Source organism: Canis lupus, chromosome 23 (genome assembly GCF_011100685.1).
Source record: "Canis lupus familiaris isolate Mischka breed German Shepherd chromosome 23, alternate assembly UU_Cfam_GSD_1.0, whole genome shotgun sequence".
Lineage (NCBI taxonomy): Eukaryota > Metazoa > Chordata > Mammalia > Carnivora > Canidae > Canis > Canis lupus.
In genome coordinates, this window is record NC_049244.1 from 4,472,331 (window position 1) to 4,495,843 (window position 23,513).

Genomic DNA, 23,513 nt, shown 5'->3' on the forward strand with positions numbered 1-23,513 from the left:
AAGAATTGAGAGGCAGGGCAAGGATCTTGTAGGGAAATCCTTTGACCATCTTTTCTTACAATTCTAGGTTGCAGCGATGTTCTGCCACTGATGTTCTAATAGGCTAGCTAGCTCCTTTAACCTTTAACAACCTGGAAGGGATGATGGTGCTATCTCTATGTTATGGGTGAGATCAATGCTTTAAGATGTCAGGTAACTTACCAGAGGTTATTCATCTAGTATGTGGTAGAACTAAGATTTGAACCCAGGTCAGCCTAATTCCAAAGTTTATAAAAAACAGAATTCTGAAGGAAATTAAGGAGGGCACTTGTTATGATGGGCACTGGGTATTATATGTAAATAATGAACCACTGAATTCTACTCCTGAAACCAATACTGCACTGTATGTTAGCTAACTAGAATTTAAATAAAAATTTGAAAAAAGAACCCCACAAAAAACCATGGAATTCTGGTAAATTTTTTTCCTGTCACTCTTCAAGGGAAAATTAAGAAAAGAAATAAGTATATTAAAATGGAAGACATGAAATAAATGAATGCATTAGAATATCTAAGCACTGCTCTTCATCCTTAACAGGATGGTACAAGGAAGGACAAAAAGGGAGTTTGTATCATTTATTGAATACTCTTTTCCCTAAGAACAACAAACAAAAACAATGAAACAAAATAACAGCAAAAATAACAAGACATTGCCCCCAGAGTTCTGTGGGTACAGCTAAGAAGGTATGGATTGGGGCATTGAGTGCATTTCTGGGTCTAGCTCAGCAGCTCTGCCATCAGGGTAGATGTAATGACAGTTTTTGAACAAAGGGGAAAATTTTTAACACTGAAAATGAATATCTATTGGAATAGATTTTAATTCCCTTGGAAAATAATAGAGCAAATACTAGGAGAAAGGAACTCTGTAGTCACATGGAGGATAATAGAATTATCAGCAAAGAGCAGTCAGGTCTGTAAACAAAGAATCATGCCCAAGAACCCCAATAGCCTCCCAATGATAGAATTACACAATTAGTGGATGGAGAGAAAAATAAATTTGATATATTTGACTTTTGGGGCACTTGGGTGGCTCAGTCAGTTGAGTGTCTGCCTTCAGTTCTGGTCGTGATCCCTATGTTGGGCTCCCTGCTCCATGGGAGTCTGCTTCCCTCTCTGCCTCTGCCTCTCTCTCTCTGTGTGTCTCATGAATAAATAAAAAAAATCTTTAAAAAATGTATTTGAATTTTGGTAACACATGAGAGAGAGGTGAGGTAAAGCCAAGTGAACAGAATGGGATATTTTAGCAAAGTATTTGTTGCTAGGTTGGATTGGAATTTTCTTTTAAAAAGTTTGTTTAGGTAGGCTAGATTTTGCTAGAATTGCTGTGAACATGCATGCAGGTAGGTGACTATTCCAACATAGTTTGGGTATAATAAAGGACAATGATATTTAAAAAAAACAAGCTAAAAAAAAACTTTTAATGGATTATTACATACTAAGAATATATCACTTTTTTTTTTTTTTGGTTTAACCACAAGTGGGTTGTTTCCTGTTCAGAAGAGCTGTTATATAAGACACCCTCATCTTTTACCTTTGCTCCTATGATGATATGGATAATTCATCCCTTGTTTCCCTTTCTTGAGCAACACTCAAAGTTTCCACTAGTCTTACTAAGAAACACCCAGAAAGAGGTTTATAGAGGTCTTGATGGCACATTTAAAACTTAGACTGCATTTTTGAAACAAAATGGTGATGAATTTTCAAAAGTAATTTTTGTAGAATATCACTGAATTTTGATGTAAGTAGGGGTGACAGACATAAGTTAGGAATTGTCCTGTTATCTATCATAAAACAGAATGGAGAAAAGTGATCTTTGTTGAGTACTTACTATGTGATTGATGCTTATAGAATCTTAGGGAAGTATATTAACTTTTACGATGCTTTCGGCTCTCATGGGAGAAGCCTTGGGATGGTACAAGTCCAGTTCCAAAAAACACACTTTTTTTTTTTAAATTTTGGGAAAATATACATAGCATAAAATTTATTATTTTTAACATTTTAAATGTACAATTCAGTGGCATTAAGTATATTTGCATTGTTGTGCAACTATGAATTTTCCAGAACTTTTTCATCACCCCAGACTGAAACTGTGTAATCATTAAAACAGTAACTCTCCATTCCTTCTCCCTTCCAGCCCCTGGCAACCACTACTATATTTTCTGTCTCTATGGATTTGACTACTCTGGGTACCTCATATATGTGGAATCCGACAGTATTTGTGTTTTTATTACTGGTTTATTTTACTTAGCATAATGTCCTCTAAGTCCATCCATGTTGGAGCGTGTGTCAGAACTCCCTTCCTTTTAAAGGCCAAATCATTACTTCGTTGTATATATATGCCTCATTTTGTTTATCTATTAGGTTATTTCCATATTTTGGCTATTGTGAAAAATGCCTTTTCAAACATTGTCATACAAATATTAGTTGAGTGTCTGCTTTATTTATTTTTTTTTGAGTTTTATTTTTTGAATGTCTGCTTTCAATTTTTTGGGTTCTAAGCTCAGAAGTGGAATTGCTGGATTATAATTCTATGTTAAATTTTTTGAGAAACTGTCATGCTGTCTTCCACTGTGGCTATTATCAGCAATGCACTGGTTTCGATTTATCTACATCCTTGTCAGCACTTACTGGTTTTTAAAACATTTTATTATTATTATTATTGTTTTATAATAACCATCCTAAAGGGTATGAAATAATAACTCATAATGGTTTTGGTTTACATTTCCCTAATGATTAGTTACATTGAGCATCTTTTCATGTACTCACTGGCTGTTTGTATATCTTCTTGGAGAAATGTCTATTTCAAGTCCTTAGTGCATTTTTGAAATCATTTGTTATTGTTGTTGTTTAGTTGTAGGAGATTTTTATATATTCTGGATAGTAATCCCTTGCTAGATACATTATTTGAAAGCATTTTCTTCCATTCTGTAAATTGCCTTTTTCACTTTGATTATAATGCCCTTTACTTACTTTTTAAAAGATTTTATTTATTTACGAGAGAGAGAGAGGGAGAGAGAGAGAGAGAGAGAGAGAGAGGCAGAGACACAGGCAGAGGGAGAAGCAGGCTCCATGCAGGGAGCCCGACATGGGACTTGATCCTGGGTCTCCAGGATCATGGCCTGAGCCAAAGGTGGCACTAAACTGCTGAGCCACCCAGGCTGCCCTATAATGCCATTTAATGCATAAACACATAATTTTCATGAAGGCCAATGTATCTGTTTTTTCTTTAATGCCTGTGCTTTTGGTTTCATATCCAATAAATCATTGCCAAATCCAATGCCATGAAGATTTTCCTGGATGTTTACTTCCAGAAATTTTATAGTTTTAGCTTTTCCTTTGGGGCCTTTGATCCATTTTTAAAAAAAAATTTTTATTGGAGTTCAATTTGCCAACATATAGCATAACACCCAGTTTAATCCATTTTGAATTCATTTTTATATATAGTATAAGGTAAGGATTTATTGATTGATTTTTTCTTCCAAATTTTCATTTAAAATCTATTTAACATATTTTATAATGTTGGTTCCAGGAGTAGAATTTAGTGATTCATCACTTACATTACATACACCACCTAACAAGTGCCCTCCTTAATACCCATTGCCTATTTAGCCCACTCCTTACCCACCTCCCTCCATCAGCTAAGGTAAGGGCTTAATTTAATTCTTTTATTTTTTTAAAAAGGATTTATTTATTTATTTGAGAGAGAGCAAACATGAGTGGGAGGGGCAGAGGGAGAGAATCTCAAGCAGACTTCATGGTGAGCCCTGGAGCTCCATGTGGGGCTTCATCTCATTACCCTGAGATTATGACCTGACTCCAAACCAAGAGTTGGGCGCTTCACTGACTGTGCTACCCAGGTGCCCCTTAATTCTTTTTAAATTTATTTAATAAAAAAAATTAAAAAAGATTTTATTTATTTATTCATGAGAGACCCAAAGAGAGAGGCAGAGACATAGGCAGAGGGAGAAGCAGGATCCCTGTGGGAGCCCGATCAGGGACTCAATCCCAGGACCCCAGGGATCACAACCTGAGCCACAGGCAGATGCTCAACCACTGAACCACTCAGGCGTCCCTTAATTCTTTTTTTTTTAAATAGATTTTATTTATTTATTTATTTGACAGAGAGAGAGAGAGAGAGAGAGAGAGAGAGAAATAGAAGAGAGAGAATGTGTGAGAAGGGGGAGGGGCAAAAGGAAAGGGAGAGGGAATCTCAAGCAGATTCTGGGCTAAGCATGGAGCCCAACATGGGGTGCCCAACCCTGAGATCATGACCTGAGCTGAAATCAAGAGTTGGGTTCTTAACTGACTGAGCTACCCAGGTGCCCCTAATTTAATTCTTTTACATATGGATACCTAGTGTTCCCCACTGAATGAAAAGACTGCCCTTTCTCCATTGAATGATCTTGTCACTTTTGTCAAAAGTCATTTGAACACGTACATAAAAGTTTATTTCTGGGCTCTCTGTTCTATTGTATTGGTCTCTGTCTGTTTTTATGCCAGAACTATATTATTTGGATTACTATAGCTTTGTAGTAAGTTTTGAGATTAGGAAGTATGAGACCACCAACTCTGTTGTTATTTTCTCCCTCCTCCACTTCTTCCTTTATTGTGGAAAGAACATTGAATGTGAGACCTACCCTTTTAACAAATTTTTAAGTGTCCAGTATATTACTGTTTACAATAGATAGAATGTTGTACAGAAGATCTCTAAAGCTTATATATCTTGCTGTTTTTCTTTTTCAAGATTGCTTTAGCTATTCAGGTTCCCTTGAGATTCCCTTATGGATTTTAGGGTGGGTTTTCTGTTTTTGCAAAAAATGTCATTGGGATTTGATAGGGGTTGTATTGAATCTGTAGGTTGCTCTGGGTAGTATTGACATATTAATGATATTCAATCTTCTATATCATGAACATGGATTTTTTCATTTATTTATGTCTTTAATTTCTTTTATATTGTCCAGTGTACATGTCTTTTGGTTTCTTTATTAAATTTAATCCTAAGTATCATTTTTATACTATTATAAGTTAAATTGTTTTATTAATTTTCTTCTTGGATTATTCATTGTTAGTACATAGAAGCACAATTGATTTTTGTATATCAGGGAACACATTTTTACCCAGCACATATCATTTTTATTTTTTTCCCCAGTTCATTCTCCACTCCCCTTGGTCCCTAACAGCACATATGCTCACCTCTCAGCATGAATGGCAGGGATGGTGTTAGGAATGATGGAAGAAATGAGCCTGTAAAAACATATTGAGAGATATTTATTCTTGTAGGTGTTGTTGGTGATTGCACATTACTTGTTTGGGCTCTTAGCACATTAATGTTCAATAAAGTTTAATGATTTATGGTCTCTTCCAAATTTCACAGTCTCTAACTTCTCATATTACTTTGGAAAAAAAATAATCTGGTCGGGGAAGTCTGGATTTGGGTGACAAGCTTTTGCTAGGCATTCAGAATAAAAGGTCATTCCCTTTATTCCCTCAGGAACCATTGATGAGTGACCACCATGGGCAAAGCATGGCACCAGGCATTTGAGTCTCACAGAACTGAGTAGCACATACCCCAGTCTTAAGGAACTTTTTCCTTTGCTGGGCAAGGATGGGCTAAGTGTATTACAAAGCCTGACACCTGTATTGATACAACTTTTCTGCACTAGGGCAAGTGATGAGTATTTCCTTTTGGTGATCATATAATCTGCAGGCGAAAGATATAAATGCAGGGACAGAGGTTTTCTCACATTGGAAGATTGTCAGTCCAATCTTCTCTCTTGTTAGGCCTCTTATTGTGCTCATTTATCCTTGTTTGTGAGAGCTGATCATGTGCATCTCTTCTCCCTGTTTGATGACATCACACTGGTAGCTTTTAATTGACCACAGTGAGAGTGTTTAGATCACAGAATTCAGCAAACACCACAAATCAGAGCATTTTCCCCCTCTTCTAACCTGGCTAACCAGGACACACTGGATGAAAGTTATGAGGCTTAAATGAGATAGTGGGCTTAGTGATTGGTTCCTCAATGAAAGAGAGTTGTAGTTCTTGGCTTCTGAAGGTTAATGCTGTGGCTTCCAGGACCCCTCAGATGCCTTTCTAGATTGCTCAATGGAAGTTATTCTAATTTCTCAGGGAGATTTGATCACTGGCTCTATGATCTCATTTGTATTTTCTTTGATACCTTCAGCCACCCCAGTGGTCAAGGATGTGAGATCCTATAAACAATGATGAGCCTTTACTCACATTTTGACAAATCCTAAGCTCTTCTGGATGCTTCTCCATTACATATACTAGAGAACTGGCATAAAAATTATGTGGGAATCTATCAGAGCTAGTTAAAATATGCAGAATGACCCTTATACTGAGATTTTCAGTAGACGAGAGCAGTACACTTGCAGAAAGAATTTTGTGGGCAAATACGTAACAACAACAACAACAACAAAACTATGACAATTATTCAGTAAGTTAAAATTTTTCATCATTATTGCATCAACTTCTATGCATATATGGTTTGGATAATATGAATTTTTCTCTGGAGGACTGCCTAATAGAGGGCAATCTGATCAGGTAACTGTATCTATGGCCTCTTACACACACACGCACATTTACGCATACACACAGAATGTGGGTGGTGGCAAGGACAATGTAGTGGGTCCCAGAGGAAGCATTACCTTAGAAATTTTCTGGAAACACTCAGCTCACAGACATGGAACTGCAGTTTACAGGAAGCTATCCATCTTCCTCAAAACAGTTCAGAAAAGGAATCCATTTTCTTTAATATAAATCCTCTTTGTCTTGTGATGTATAAATCATCCCTTCGAAAGAAGCCATTTGAAGTATCAATTCAAGGCATTTTCTCAAAATATCGTCCCTCAGCACAGCCCTGCGATAGAAACTAATCCTTTGTGGCTGCCCAAAGGCAAAATTCATCCCACTTTTCACTGAATTTCCCACTGAAAGCCCTCTGCTGTCATCTTACCAATTAGGATGGAATATCAGGGTCAGAATGACCTTATTAAGGTGTAGTCATCTGCATATGAAGAAGAGCAGAGAGGAGAATTGATGACACAGTGATTTTAAATTAGTGACTCTCAATAATGAACATATTTATTGAAGATCTCTTTATACAATAGTGAAACTGTTGTATACACACTTAGCCAAAGCTAGATCACTTGTTCATCCTGGTGTACCTCTGGAGGTGAAGGACAATGTTATGGTCTCTCTGTGTGTAGTTTGGTTTTTAAGACACAACAGACAAGGATGATGTCCTCTCCAGATGCCCTGGGTTCCATTTTACCAGTTTGATTTGCTCATCTCCAGCTGCTATGGGTGCTGCTGCTAATGGGGATTGCTTTTGGGTAACTGGAGCCTCACCTGGGGATGCCTTGAAATTATACCCCCTCTTCTGTACAGGGGGACAGCTGTAGTAATGGGTTGGTTGGGAGGGAGCTTACAAAACCTCTCTTGTTTTAAGGCAGGATAGCCTCCAACGTACAATATATGCTCCAGAGTTCCCTGTGGGATTGAGGTAAGGCTGGACTTCACCTGAAGGCCTCATTCTTGCTTAGTTTCTTCCTAACCTACATCGTGTTCTCTTTCTCCCTTATAGATTTCTTCTGAGAGCACTTCCTCAATAAACCACTTAGGCACAAATCATGGTCTGAGTCTCTGCTTTTAAGAAAGCCAACTCTACCAGGACCATGTAAAGCTGATTCAGAGATCTTGAAGGGAGTTATTAATTCTCAGAGTGAAGGGGCTGCAATCTATTCCATGTGGTCCTGAAGTTCAGTTTAAATATGCTTGAGGCAATTTAAGCTCTCTGATATTGAAGACTATTAATTTTGTGCATGATATATATGATTGAAACTTTGGTTTAAAACTTATGGTTGTCTGTATTAAATGTGAGTTTACTTCCAAGGAAAGCTGCTACCATGGGTGTCCCACACTGACTCACTGTCTCTGTTCCCTGGATTGCTTTCTCAGGCATAAGAAGACATCTTGCTCTGAACAAGTCTGCTGCCTAATTGGGTAAGGGGACAAACACCAAAATGTAATCTGCAGGAGCTGCCTGATGCAAGTGCTCACATGCTGGGTAAGAGTTTAGAGGACTGAGAAATCATTTTGGGTTGAAGGTAGCAAGGAAGATGTTTCGGTGAGTTGAATTTGAATAAAGTTTAGGGGACTGAATGGAGAGCTTCAGTTAAGGAGACCCTGTTGGACTAAGGCTGGAAAAGACTAAGCCCTTCTGCCAGCAGCATTTACTGCCACACATAGGAATAATAAGGTGAAATTCAACACTCCCTTCATTGCAGAGGACCCATAAAGAAGGGCACATGATAAAATGAAATTCCCCAATCCCTTTGAGGTTGGCATAGATATGTGACTTTTTTGGCCAATGAAGTGTGAGTGGACATGTGCCACTTCCAGGCCACATTCTCAGAGCCAGTGCATGACTTTCCATCTTTCCTTCTTTTGCTGTTGCCATCATGGAAATACATGTAGAGATGGAGTGTGTTTGAAGTATGCCCCTCTTTTCAAAAAATACTTCGGAGCAAATGTTCTATGAGTTTCCCTGTGATTTATAAAATGATAATGTGATTATGGAATGATTGGAATTCGGCTCAACTTTCATATTCTTTCTAGCTTATTTGGTTCTTTGATAAAGGGCCCACATTCAAATTTAGTAAGACTCTTGCATCTTAGAAACACAAAGAAATGCAAGAACAGTAATATCTTCTACTGAAAATGAATTGCTCCTTATAACATTAACAGACCAAAACAGCAATTATAGATAGGACAAATAAAGTTAAATGTCCTTTGATCCTGTTGCAAAGCTGGAATTTTGACACTGACCATATAGATATTTATTTTCTCCAAAAATCCCAACCTTGAATGCTCCCTAGGAACTGTAAAAATTTTCATTAATGAAAATGTTTGCAGCTCAGATGAATATTCCGGGAAAGTAAGGGGTCTAGTTGTGTTAGAGATCACATAAAGTTCAATTTCTGTATTTTATTTATTGTGTAGAGGAATATCTGTTGTTCAGACTCATTTCTTTAGGGCTGTTGTGCACACACTTCTCCAAGCTTATTTTGCTTTCTGTCATCCCAAATTCAGCTATAAATCCCCTTCTACTGTTTTGTGCATCATTAGAAGGCACTTTGTGTATAGAAGTGCCGTTTCTATGTTGAACTCTTATATGCCATACTTGTTGCCTCTTTCTCAGCCTAGCAGGAAATTACCTTCTGCTCAAATGATTCCCTTTCCTTCTATCACACCACCATCATTTTAGTATAATTTTTTCTTTCCAGATGATCTGATGGAGTCCTTAGGCGGAATGTTCATGGCAGGGTCTCAAGTCCTCATAGAAACAAAATTCTCATCTTGAGTTAGAGAAAGGAATCTTAAGCCTTCTGAAATCATCTGCTATTTAAATAGAGGACAGCTGTTACTCAATTTACACACAGGTTTTGTAGAATTTACACTTCCGTTAACAGGGTGTTAAAATAGGACTCTCTCTATCTTGGTTTCAGTAGAGCTTGCAAAAATCTAATCACAATAATAGATGTTACACCTACTTTCTAAAATGAGGTGCTAGACCACCTATGTAGGACTGTGAAGAGGTAATTGGGAACCAGTGTTATTCCTCTTAATCAGCCCATGGTTTAAGAATAAAATGTGATTGAGTTTGAAAGCTAAGAGAATATCTTTGAAGAAAGGTGATGGTGTGCTCTGGTATTTTCTCACCACATACCCATGGGGGAAAGGGAGAGGGTGGTTATGTCTAGTAACAGATTATTTAAGGAAACCCTTTGGGGCCTTGATATGTGCTCTCTGGAGTTTAGGGAGTGGACTGGTGGCTGACTCATGCCTCAAAGATCTCCAGAAGAGAGTTGGTAGACCAGCCCACCTGAGATTGGAGTGAAGAAAGATGGTGGTATTGGGAACTAGTGGCCTTTCTACCAACGTCAATGGTAAGCAAAGGTGCCTTGACTTGAGAGTGAAATTTTGGAATTCAAGAGGGTGAATAGGTTTATATATGGGCTATGGAACCATGGGTAGGGTGTGGTGGACTGTGTGGTGTTCAGGGGAGGAGGAACGAGTTGCAACTGGGAGCAGAGGGGCTATTGCTTACACTAAGGGAGGTATAATCAAGTGTCCACATGGGGGAAGTTTCCTTGAAATCCATAAAAGAACCTAAAAAGATTCCAAGTGAGTAAAAGTTGTTTTTGAATATCAGTCAGCTACTTGGCATACTTTCCACACCATTGTAGAGAAACAACTCACCGTTAAGTGACTTTAAACAAAGAATGGGGCTGGGGATTCCTGGGTGGCTCAGCAGTTTAGTGCCTGCCTTTGACCCAGGGTGTGATCCTGGAGTCCTGGGATTGAGTCCCACATAGGGCTCCCTGCATGGAGCCTGCTTCTCCCTCTGCCTGTGTTTCTGCCTCTCTCTCTGTGTGTCTCTCATGAATAAATAAACAAAATCTTTAGAAAAAAATAAAGGAAGAATGGGGGAAAGAAGAAAGTTGCTTTCTGCTTGCACATGGAGTCTGGTTAGGTTAACAGAATGGTATTGCTTCTATTGAGGATATTCCTGCATATTGATAATACACTTATTATCATGAATCACTTGCTAAAGTTTGTCTTTTAGAGTACTTATTTTTCCTTTGAATATTGTTATTCAATTAACAAATACAAATTGAGTGTCAATTATGTGTTAATAACTATTATGTATTGGAAAATAAATATAAAAAGAAAAATTTTGGATCTCAAGTTATTTATGCTTTAGTGGGAGAGGCAGGCACATAGCAAACAGGAAATTTGAATGAAATGTGGAAGGACTCTGTAATATGTAATGGAACCATATATAAATGTAACTCAGATGTGAGTATGGCACCTGTTTTTTGAAAAGATGCATTCAAGGCTATAGATTTATTTCTACCTGTTGCTATAGCTGCAAACTATTAATTTGGATATGTAATATTTTCATTGTTCATTTTTAAATATTTCATAATTTTCATTTTGTGTTCTTTTATTGCTAGTGTGTTTACTAGTGTGTTTTCAAATTTCCAGAAGCCATTTTTTTCCATATTTGGTTTATGTTTTCTAATTTGATTATGCTGTTGTTAGAAACCATTTGTAGGATAGCGATTGATACTTGTTAAGGTTTACTTTATAACTTGTCAATTTTTATAAATGTTCCATGTGTGTTTCAAATGCATGTCTACTCTATAATTATTGGATATAAAGTTCTAAATATGTATATTATATCAAGTTTGTTGGTTGTTTAGTTGATACCTTATTTATCTTTGTTCATTTTCAGTTTGCTTAATCTATAAATTACCAAGAGAGGCATATGAAAATCTTCCTCCTGACTACACTTATTCAATCTTATTGGTAGTTTTATTTATGTATTTTGAGGCTATGTTATGTACATATTATTGTGGGATTAGGTTTCCCTTGTGAAATGTTCTTTTTATATCCTTCTTCATTCCTTGTCATTAAGACGACTACATAATTTATCAATCATGCAGGGATACTTTTGGTAGTGAAAAGGGACACTAAAACAATTAATAGGTTGTTCTAAGTGGGATGTTTATAGCAATAAACTTCAAAAAAGAAAGATCTCAAGTAAACAACTTAACTTTATAATTCAAGGAACTAGAGAAAAAGAACATAACCTAAAGTTAGCAGATGAAGGAAATAATAAAGAGTAGAGCAGAAACCAATGAAATAGAGAAAAGAAAACAATAGAAAAGAACAAGAAAACTAATAATTGGTTCTTTGAAAAGATAAACAAAATTCACAAGCCTTTATCTACACTTACCAAGAAAAAAAAGAGGACCCAAATAAATAAAATTGTAAATGAAAAAGGAGACATTACAACTGATATCATAGAAATATAAAAGATCATAAGAGATGACTATGAACAATTATAATCACCATATTATATAACCAAGAAAAAACTGGATGTTTCTAGAAACATAAAACCTACTGTGACTGAATCATGAAGAAACAGAATGTTTGAACATATCAATAATAAGTAAGAAGATTGAACTTTTAATAAAAAAATCTTGCAAGAAGATAGTTTCACAAGTGAATTCTACCAACCAGTTAAAAAATTAATGCCAATCCTTCTCAAACTATTCCAAAAAATTGAAGAGGAGGGAACATTCCCAAACTCATTTTTCTAAGCCAGCATAACTCTGATACCCAACCAGACAAAGACAGAACCAGAAAAGAAAATTACAGCAAATCTCCAATGAATATAGGCACAAAAATTCTGGAGAAAAATTAGCAAATCAAAATCAACAGAACATTGAAAGGATAAGACATCATGATAAAGTGAGATTCATCCCTGGAATGCAAGTGTGGTTCGACATATACACATCAATAAATGTGATATGCCACATTAATAGAATGAAAGATAAAAATCACAGGATCATCTCAATAGATGTAGTTGGCAAAATACAACATACTTTCATGATAAAAACTCTCACCAAATCGGGTATAGAAAGAACATACGTCAGCATAATAAAGGTCAGATATGATAAGCCCACAGCTAACATCATATTCAATGGTGAAAACTTGAAAGCTTTTTCCCTAAGATCAGACAAAGGTGCCCACTCTCACCACTCCTATTCAACATACTACTGGAGGGTTTAGCCAGAGTAATCAGGCAAGAAAAAGAAAATAATCCTCTAAATCAGAAAGGGAAGAAGTGACATTGTCTTTTTTTTGCAGATGATATGATCTTATATATGAAAAATTCTCAAGACTTCACCAAAAAACTATTAGGACTAATTAATAAATTCAGTAAAGTTGTAGGATACAAAATCAACCTAGAGAAATCAGTTGCATTTCTATAATACTAACAACATTCAAAAAAGAAATTATGAAAATAATCCTATTCACACTCATACTAAGCATCAAAAGTAATTAAATACCTAGGAATAAATTTAACCAAAGAGGTGAAAGACCTATGCACTGAAAAGTATAAGATATTGATAAAAGAAATTGAACAAGATGCAAATAAGTGGAAATATATCCTGTGTTCATATATTGGAAGATATAGTATTGTTAAATATCTACACCATCCCAAGTCATCTACAGAGTCAATGCAATCAATAACTATCAAAATTCCAATGGTGTTTTTCACAAAAATAGAAAAAATAATCCTAAAATTTCATATGGAACTTCAAAAGACCCCAAATAGCCAAAGCAATCCTGAGAAGAAGAGCAAAACTGGAGGCTTTACTTTTCCTGATTTCAAACTATACTTTGAAGCTATAGTAACCAAAACAGTATGGTACTGGCATGAAAATAGAAACATAGACCAATGGAACAGAATTGAGAGACTAGAAATAAATTCATGCACGCATTGTTAACTAATATTTGACAAGAGTGCCAAGGATGCTCAATGGGGGAAGGATAGCCTCTTCAATAAATGGTGTTGGGAAAATTGGATAATCACATGCAAAAGAATGAAATTGGACCCCTCTCTACCTACTCTCATAAAAATTAACTTGAAATGGCTTAAAGTCTCAAACATAAGACCTGAAGTCATGAAACTCCTAGAAGAAAACATAGGGAAAAAGGTCCTGGACACTGGCCTTGTCAATGTTTTTTTTGGGATGTGAAGCCAAATGCACAAGCAACAAAAGCAAAAATAAATCAGTGAGACTGCATCATGAGTGCCTGAGTGGCACAGTTGGTTGAGAATTTGCCTCTTAGTTTCAGCTCTGGTCATGATCTCAGGGTCATGGGATTGAGCCCTGCATTAGGCTCTATGCTCAGCACAGACTCTGCTTGGGACCCTCTCTCTCCCTCGATCCTCCTTTCCCTCCCTCTCTCACTCTCTCTTTTTCTCATAAATGGATAAATCTTTAAAAAAAATAAGTGGACTGCCTCAAACTAAAAAACAAAAACAAAAACAAAAACAAAACAAAACCAAAAAAACCCTCCAACTCCACTACACAACAAAAAAACCAATCAACAAAATGAAAAGGCAACCTATAGATGGGAGAAAATATTTGTAAATCATGTATCTTTTGATGAGGAGTTAGTCCAAAATATATAAGAAGCTCATAATTCAATAGGGACAAATAAAGAAGCACAATTATAAAATGGTCAGAGGAACTGAATAGACATTATTTCAAAGACATAGGTCACCAGGTACATGAGAAGATTCTCAACATCTCTAATCATCAGGGAAATACAAATTTAAATCACAAAGAGATATTGCCCCATGCCTGTTAGGAAGCTATTATCAAAAGATAAGAGATAACAAATGCTGGCATGGATGTGGAGAAAAGGGAACCCTTGTGCACTGTTAGTGGTAATGTAAATTAGTACAATCATTATGGAAAACAGTATAGAGGTTCCTCAAAAAATTAAAAATAGAATTACCATATGCTCCAGAACTTTTGGGTATATATCCAAAGGAAATGAAAACAGGATCTCAAAGAGATATCTGTGTTTTCATGTTCATTACAGCATTATCACAGTAGCCAATATATGGAATCACGTAGTGCTCTTCAACAGAATAGATAAGATGTGAGATACACACACACACACACACACACACACACACACACACACACCATGGAATACTATTTAGCCATGAGAATGATGGAAATCTTGTCATTTGCAACATGGGTGAACTTGAGGACATTGTGAAATAAGTGAGACAGAGAAACACAAACACCTATGATGTCATTTACATATGGAACCTAAAATAGCCATGGTAGGTAGTGAAAATAGGGCTTCTCAGACTACACAAAGCACAAACTCTGTAGTTTTGATAACTAACAGGAAACCTTTTCACCCTGAGTCTGAGCAGAAACAAGCTTCCTTGTTGTCCCATGTACCAGTTAATTTTTTTTCTTCCCACTGTACCTGCAACATTGAGAGGACCTTGGGTATCAAGGATGTCTGTTCCAACTACACACCTTGCATTGGCTTTGTTGGCCACCTCCTTGGACATTTTAAAATCTCAACCTCCAGATTATTACTGGGTCTAATTTTCTCTATTCTAGAGTTATTGTAGTATCAACCTTCCCCTTGGGGAAGAGGCCTGTGTCATAGAAACACAGCTTAACTGAGCTCAACAAAAATGGGCCATAGGCTCGGGCTTCACCCTGCAGAAGCTCAGAAAAACATAGGAAGGGCTTTGAATTTTCAATCTCTCCATTTTCTTTCCAGCCTTAGCTTTTGTTAAGTGAGATGATTTAGAGCAAAGGTCTAGCTCCTTCTTTTACAGATAATGCAGATTCCTTTCCTGTCGGAAGGCAAAAGTGGCTAACGTCAGTTCAGATATTACAGAGCAATGTTCTCACCCTTCTGTCTGCTGGAGGCAGTGTGAGGAGGAGGAGATTGGATAGACAAGCTGGGACCAGACTGGAGGACCCAAAGAGGCCAAGTGAAGGAGTTTAGATCCACGTTTTCTACTTGAGTAATTTACGACATACATAGTGTTGGACACTATCTTTTGGTAAAAAAAATTCAAAATATCTCAGTGTTGACTTAAGTGATTTCATTGTAATTTTACCTAAATATATACAGTTATAAAACCAGGCTTAGGCTCATTTTATTTACAGTTCTTATGTAACTATGAAACCAAAGCAAATTTATAAATTGTATTCGAATAAAACTGCAAACTAGATAGATCACATAAAAAATTAATTCTGTGTGTCAGATCAAGTTGTTTTGGGGAAGCAAAATTGCTGCTCTCAATGTGACAATGGTACTTCTATCAGGTAGAGTGTTCTGTATTTGACCTACTTGTATTGTGTGTCAGAAACAGCTCAATGACCATTTTTCTCTATTTAAACATGATGAAACCTTAATTTGGGCAGTGATGTGAAGTGCTTCAACCTGCATTTGGCCCAAAGCATCATTTATCCAGGGTTTGCCTCTGGACGTTCCCTCATTAGTCTGGGAAAATTACTTGGAGCCCATGTAATTGTCAGCAAATGCAAATATGGCACTAAAATTTCAGTATAGTACTTGGTTTTAAAATGGAAATCCAGGGATCCCTGGGTGGCGCAGCGGTTTGGCGCCTGCCTTTGGCCCAGGGCATGATCCTGGAGACCCAGGATCGAATCCCACATCAGGCTACCAGTGCATGGAGCCTGCTTCTCCCTCTGCCTATGTCTCTGCTTGTCTCTCTCTCTCTCTGTGACTATCATAAATAAATAAAAATTAAAAAAAATGGAAATCCAGATGATCCAGAATATAATTATGTGAAAAATTGTAAATATCATTGAAATGAAAATAGGAGAAATAATCTTGTTGAAATTTTGAAATCTTAGCTTAATATGTCTGAAGACCTCCAGAATCTCCAACTGGGGACTCATCTGTTACCCTAAGGGTGATTCCGGTATTTAGGGTACTTCAAGTGACAACCTGGAAGGGGACCAAAGGAGGGGACCAATATGAAGGCAGAGAACAGTGGGAAGACTCTGAGATAAAGACATTGTAAAGACCAGCAGTGACTGTGCTTAGGTTGGTAGGGTGAGGCATGGGGAAGACTGCAGGGGGTCCTGAGGTGCTCCACGCAGATCTCCTCTGTTTGCCAATACAGCTGCTGGGAATATCTGGTGTGCATGGCTCCCAGCTTCATCTTCTGGGAAATGCCTTGCTCAAGGTTACACCCTTTTTTAAGGATCCACTTCTGACCAGTGATTGGCTGTTTTGGGAATATGAAGATCTCAACTTGGGACAACACTGGAGGGCTATCTGAGCTCTAGACCCTGTGTAGGACTAGCTAGAGCCTCAGATGCAACCGTATTGTGGATCAGCTTCTCTCTCTCCATAGAATCCTGTCATCCTCCCTTCTTACAGGTATATCTCCTGAGAGTTCTCACTAATACAATTTCTGCTTGCAATTCCTTACCTAAGAATCTGAGTCTAGAGAGCCCAGTCTAAGATATCAATGAGATCTCCACACAGAACTGATGAGAGTGTTCATGGCTATACCCTTAGTGCTAAGCACAGTGCCTGGCATGTGATACAGAATCAATATGTTGAGTGAATGAATGAGTCATAGGTTTGAAGAAGTCAAGGGTAACTACCATAATTCTGGCTTTGGATATTGATTAGATGATGGATAATTGGGGGAGGTGTGGGGAATATGATGAATTTAGATGTTATGAGTTCTCTGATGTATGTTTATTGCCTGCTTCTAAGCTCTATTTTTAGTCCTGACTCCATGCCCTATATACCACCCCTGACCCCCCAAGTACACATTGTATGGTTTTCTTGAGGAAGCTAATTCTTTAGGGAATTTCAAATGGATTATAAGGCAGTGTCAGTAAGAATGAGATCTGTTGATTATTCCCCGACATCCCTATCTGATAACCTATAGCTGAGATTCTTGTCTTTTGTTTCCTGCAGGTGTCCGGCAAGTATGGCACACAGGAGTGATGAGTCCACATTTAATGGCCTCATTGTGCATCAATACATAAAGTAACAATAATTAAATTGGATGAGGGGAGGAAATGCTTGGTTCTTTGATTGTTCCAAATTTCATTTCTGGAGGTGTCCAGGGAGTGCTTTCATGGTGGAGACAGGAGCATTACCATTTTAACGAGCCCAGTCTCCCTGTAGTTTATGGCTTCCTTTTACCCACGGCAAATCTGATGGGCAATTGCTTTCCCTTTGAAGGTGGCCTTTCTGGGATCCAAGATTAGGTTAGACACTCCTCCCCACTGTCAGGCAGCCTCATAAAGATTCTTACCTTAATTGGAATTCCAGGCCATTAAGTAATGGCCTAATTTGCTGCCATGGACTGTTTCTTGTATTAACTTTGACAAAGGTAAGAAGAAAATCAGATTGGGTATGGGTCTCCTCCTATGTTATGTTTCTTAAAGGGTCAGACTTGTGTTTCTGGAACAGAGAATAGTTGAATATACTTTGAGGAGGAGGAGCATAGGGAGTGGATGTGGAGACACTTCAATAAAAAAGAATTATGGAAGTGTGGAGGTAGCTGGGTACTTGTCTGGAATCAAGTACCCCTGCTCTATGCTTTATACCTTATAATGCAGGAAAGCGGGGTGCTAATCTAAAGTCACAGAGTTGTTGTTGGGCAGAGTGTTGAGCAGAACCTGGGCCAGCTGGGTACCAACTAGAGATGTGTTGCAGGGGTTGTGAGGTCCCCCTTATCACCACCAACAGAACAGTCTCTGTTTCCCTTGGCAGTAGAACCTTTGGGCAAGGGACCAAGAGAGAAAGTTAAGCTATTGGTGCAAGTTCCCTATTCTTAATTATGGGTCATTTGGACAGGACTGTCCCCTTTCCCACACTAAGAGATGTCAGTGAATTGCTTCTGCCAAAGAAATTTTTCTTTTTTCTTTTCTTTTCTTTTTTTTTTTGCCAAAGAAAATCTTAATCAGGAAATAAACTTCCCAGGTTAGTAGGACTAGTTTGAGAAATGTGTTAGGTCAGTGAAATTTGGAGTGTCTGATCAAATTCTAGATGAATGCTAAGCTTTCCAAACATGAGAGGCCCAGTGAGCACCCATCCTTCTGTAATCCATGAATGTGGTCATTACTGATGTTTAGGCTTCCCACTGCAAGTTTCTCCCTGGAGTCTGCTTTTAAGATAGCAAGAGCCCTTAGATGGCATTTGGTCCCAGCCACGGTCCGCAGACTGTCACTCTGTGTAAATCCTTTAGTCCTGCTGGATCCCTTAAACAAAGCTAATCTGCCATCTGACACCTGGGCTTGTCACCTTTAATTCCAGGTTTCTGAGCTGCTGTCTCCAGGGAAATAAAGGGAGGATTTCTCTTCTGTCCTCATATACTCTTGACATCTATTATTCCACCCAAGAGCTTCTGCCCCATGGGGCACACAGCTGCATTCTCTACTCTCCTGTTTATCAGTATGAAGCCATTTCTGAGTTTTTGACCTGCCCATTTGGCTGTTTTAATTTTTTGGGCAAAGGATCCCTGTGGCAACAAAATAGCTCCTTTTTAGAAGCCGTCTCTATCGGAAAGCTTATGAACAAGAGAGTCTTAGAAAAAAATAGCTGTTTCCTAATGGATGAGTTTCAGGTATCAAGAGAGCTATACAAGAAGTATTTTGAGGCAGAGGGCCTATTTCCAAGGTGCTTTCAACCCCTACCTTTACCCCCACATACCTAGCGTGAGTTTGCTTCTTCCTTCCCTTAACCTTTCAGTGATTGGGCAGATAGGTTGGCTGGGTGATTGATCCAGTTTATCCAGGTGAAATAACATTGCTGTTGCATGATAGGGACAGGGCAGAGTGGGTCTGTATTCTAGGGCATCCTTTGGGCCCATATAGTACTTTGGTCCAGAGATTAATCAATACATTAGAATGTGTATGTAATAAAGAAAGAAAAACAAATGGATACTAGTAAATGTATATGATGCATGTATATTATATATCCATACACATACACAGATATTCTTATATGTATGTGTATGTATGCATATATACATATTTATTGCATATATATAGTCAGCAGAGCAATCCCATCAGATAAATCAATTGGCACTGGTTGTGAGTTAAAGGAACACAGAGTAGGTAGTCTGGGAAAGAAGCTAGAAGCCCGTTTCTGGCCTCATGATCAGTTGCAGAAATAAGGATTATAGCAGCTTCTCATATTTTCTTTCTTGCTTTGCTATGTATGTATTTATATGTGTCACCTAATTTGTTTTTTGACCTCTTTCTTTCTTTAACTATTTTAAGATATCTTGTTGGTGGTTAACTGCACAATATCCTCAAATCACGGGGTACCAAGGTGGGAATGATGGAACTAGACGGATGAATGAAAACCACTCAGTAACTGGTACGACTTTGGGTCTTTTCTTTTGGGGAGAGGTGAAATGCTTGTTACATGCTCATATATGAGAGATGGTTGCTTATATGTTTGCCATTGTCACTGTTGGTGCTTGGGAAATTCAATTGTGTAGAAGGGTGTACTTGGGTGATGAAGGGGTGGACTGTGGCAGATACGGTGAATTGGTTCTTTCAACTCCCATGTTATTTTCTTTCCAGATGTAGAGGTTGGAAAGCTAATACACTCCATTCCCAAGACTCTTTTGCAGCCAGTGTTCTGTGAATAAATTAGATTCTGCCAATTAAATGCACTCATGCAAAACTGGAAGGTGGAAGTGATTCAGAGTCCATTTTCCTACTGCTGTTGCTCCTGGCAAGCAAGGTAATAAAAATGTGAATGCTTAGAGGCATCTATAGCAGCTGGACTCACCAGTCCATTCTCTAGTAATAAACTTCATAGGTACCTCAAGGCAACTACGGCAGGAGTACTGGGTGTAGCAGCAGCAGCTTCCTGACCTCTGGGTCACAGCTTCCGTGGGTGTCATTGAACTTGATAGTCTTGTGGAATGCTTGTACCTTCTGTTTCTCCAGCCTTCCCAATATTCAGTAAGCAACTTAATATATTAAATACCTTCCAGTTTGAGATGAATACCCACCATTTGCTTCAACATGGATGGAACTGGGGGATATTATGCTGAGTGAAGTAAGCCAATCGGAGAAGGACAAACATCATATGGTTTCACTCATTCGGGGAAATATAAGAAATAGTGAAAGGGATTATAAGGGAAAGGAGGGGAAATGAGTGGGAAAAATTAAAGAGGGAGACAAACCATGAGAGACTCCTAACTCTGGGAAATGAACAAAGGGTAGTGGAAGGGGAGGTGGGCAGGGGGATGGGGTGACTGGGTGACGGGGACTGAGAAGGGCATTTGATGGGATGAACATTGGGTGTTATACTATATGTTGGCAAATCGAACTTCAATTAAAAAAAAAATACATTCTAGTTTGCAACACCTAGAGTGGTTTCCGTTTCTTATATTTTACCCTGGCTTTTAGGCAGAACTTGGAGAGTCCTTTCTATGGAGGAATGGAAACCCAGGATAATTAATAATCTCCACCTTTGTGAACTGGGTTCAAGGATTCGGCTTTCTTTTCAAAATTCACTTCAGCTATCCTCACGGCTCCTTACTTTACATATTCCCAACATATGCATGCATTTGTTTTGGTAGGGTGTGATGCAAAGAGCACTAAATTGGGAGTCAGAAAGCCTAAGAGTATTTTATTTCTAACTAGCTGTGTGGTCTTGGGCAAATTGAACAACTTTCTTGAGCTTCAAATTCATCATCTGTAAAATGAGGGTTGGAACTTTCCCCACTTGATTAATCACAGGGTTGCTATAAGAAGCCAGAATCAATAACAATAGCTGTCATTTATTTAACAAATACTGAGAATTGTCTATGTTTCCAGCTCTGTGTCAAGCACTAGGGACACAGTGGAGGATGGACAGGGGTGTGCTGTTAAACCAGCTTTCCAAAAAGAAAAGCCCTGATTCAGAGCATTTGCCAATTTCTGTGGTATAAATACTTCCACTACAGCTGACTTCAAGCTACTGACCTCACTGAATACTATACAATGAGTTCTTGTGAGCTGGCTCCAGCACACAACTGGCACATAGCCTTGCCTGGTTTGAAGATTACAGCCCAGAGGAGCAGAGTCAACCATCAAACATATTGTCACCTGATTGCAGGCTGAAATAAGTACTATACAGGCAGAGAACAGGACATCATGAGAAAGTGATATTGGTGAAATTAATTTAGATGAATGGTCAAGGAAGATGTAACATTTAAGCTGAGACCTGAAGGATAAAAGGGAGTTCTCAGATAATGAGAAGGAGAAACCACAAAGAGCATCCTAGGAGGAGGAAACAGCACACATCGAAGGCCTTGTGCTGAGAACGAGTGTGACTATTTAAAGGAATGTAGTGAATCAGTGGGCTTGTGGGTACATGAGCTTCAAGAGGGAAGCAGAAGCTAGATCATGCCCAGCCCAACAGACAGAAAAAGAAAAGGTGGCGGGTTTAAAACAAAGCATGCTAGGAAGTCTTTGAAAGTTGTATGCCTGGAGGTGATATGATCTCTCCAGCTGCAGCATGGATCATATGGGCAGACACAGAAGTAGGAACACTACAGAGGAGTCCACTGCAAAAGTGTGGGAGAGAGATGCTGTCTGTGACAGAGCTGGAGGGAAGTTGATCCATTTAAATATAATTTGTTGGTAGAATTATCAGTTAATAAACCTACAGAATGTTGTTCATTTGTTTGTGTGTTTGCTTATTTATTTATTTATACTTTTAGTTTTAAAAGTATATATATTTTTGAAGGGTTGAGAGAGAGAGAGAGAGACAGAGAGAGAGAGAGAGAGAACGGGGGGAGGGGAGAGCACAGGATGAAAGGGAGAAGCAGACTCCCCACTGAGCAGAGAGCTCAATGCGGGGCTCGATCTCAGGATCCTGGGATCAAGACCTGAGCCAAAGGCAGACGCTCAATTACTGAGCCACCCAGGCATCCCTCCAGTTGTGTTCCTGATAGTCCTGTATTTGGGAGCCTCTAACCAGGCCCAGCTTTTTCTCAGAGGATTATTTCAACTTCTTGGGCTTGCAACAGGCTCCCTACTGTATCAATATGCTAGGTCTCAGTTTTAGCTGCCATAGAAGATGTAGGCAAAGACTGTAAGAGCCACTTGAACTCACCAAAAATTTCCACATCCTGAGATACATCCACAAAGTCAGTAATGGGGGAAGGCAATCTATTTTTAGAGACATAAATAATTTAGGTCAGAATATTCCAGGTAGCATTACATTATAGCTGAAAACAATCCTCAATTTGGCTGGTTATAAACTGATTTCAATAAACATCATTGCTAAAAGCATAAGCATTTTAATTAGCTCATCTGTAACTCCACAGGGCCTGCTGAGATATAAATATACATATATATTCATAATATAGATTGTTGTGAATATATTTATTAGTTGCATCTCTCCCTCTTCCTTTTCTGTTATTGTTCTGCCACAAAAATTTCTTTTATTTTATGAGTGAAGGGAAGGTTCTGTTTATTTGTATTCTGGGGTCATAGAAAATGGGCATATTTTTTTTTTTTCTGGAAAGGGGAGAGAGTCCAGAATAGCTGATATTATCTCAATTCACCAAAGACTCCTAAGTATCATTTCGTCTAGAGTTTCAACTTCCTTGTTCCCTGGTTCCAGTGAGGAACAAGTGAGTTGCCTGAGTCTTATCATGGTAGAGGTGCCAGAGCACAGGGAAATGCATTACAGATAAATAGCTAAAAGCAGGGAGGGGGAAGAAGGCGAAAAACTTTCTTCCCAGGAAACTTCCTTGGTAATGGGTAGAGGTTTTCTATCCTTTTTCTCACCGGGTTTTCTCAGGAACCCTGTGAAATAGACTATGGTTTCCAGACTGCAGATAGGGAAACCAAGGCTCAGAGAATGACTTTTTAAGGCCACATGGTTGTGTCTTGAGCCCAGAACTCAAGCCTGGGGAAGAAGATGGACTCTATCAGAAGTCAGCAGTGTCTTTGGTCTCCTGTGATGCTTGAAGGAGCACTAGGAATTTAAGAGATCTTAGCAAGAAACATGGAGAAACAGAAGGAAAAACGGC